The following is a 648-nucleotide window of genomic DNA, read 5'->3' as shown; positions in this document are numbered from 1 at the left end:
AAAAGGTGCTTATGAAACTTGTAACTCCTAATATACTGCGTGCAATATGCATTCAAAAAGTACGTCTAACATTGCTTTAGAGCTGGAAGATTCAGTAGAAAGCATCCAACTCAGGGCTTTCAGTTAACATGACTTGCCCAGGGCTCACAGAAGCCAGAGGCCAAGCTGATGCTGGCAGCCAGGTCCTGACACCATGGGCAGGGCTCTCTCAATCTCACCTACACTGCAGGTAAGAATCTCTTCACTGTCAGGTGTTCACCAAAATCCTTTCTCTCCTTCTTCACTGGCATGCAGCTAGATATATTCTGCAGCCTCCTTTGTGACTAGCTGGGCCATGTGACAATCCTCAGCCAGTGGCAGTGAGTGAGAGGGTGAGGCAACTCTCCAGATCCAAGTCTTGCCCACACACCTGACCTCTCTGCTCCTCCACTTCTTTCACTTTCCATCATCTGGATGCAAAACACAATGTGGCTATGGGTCATGGTGGAGCAACAAAAGGAAGGAGCCTGGGTCGATTGCCCACCCAGACTGACATGTGAGCAAGAAATAAACTTCTGTTATGTTAAACTCCTGACACTTGATCACAGCTTAATCTCTCTAACTAACACACTAGGCCTTGTTGCACCAAAGGGCTGAAACCTACCCACT

At 47.7% G+C, this 648-nt stretch overlaps 1 protein-coding gene across 1 annotated transcript in view; it reads right to left on the bottom strand.

The window, feature by feature from the left end:
• The window catches only part of RXRG (retinoid X receptor, gamma), an 18388-nt gene that overhangs the window by 3456 nt on the left and 14284 nt on the right, over positions 1–648 (bottom strand). The window lies entirely within an intron of this gene.

Source organism: Galeopterus variegatus, unplaced genomic scaffold (genome assembly GCF_000696425.1).
Source record: "Galeopterus variegatus unplaced genomic scaffold, G_variegatus-3.0.2 Scaffold7351, whole genome shotgun sequence".
Classification (NCBI taxonomy): domain Eukaryota; kingdom Metazoa; phylum Chordata; class Mammalia; order Dermoptera; family Cynocephalidae; genus Galeopterus; species Galeopterus variegatus.
Note: the sequence above shows the minus strand (reverse complement) of the source record. Positions and strands in the feature narration are given on the sequence as shown.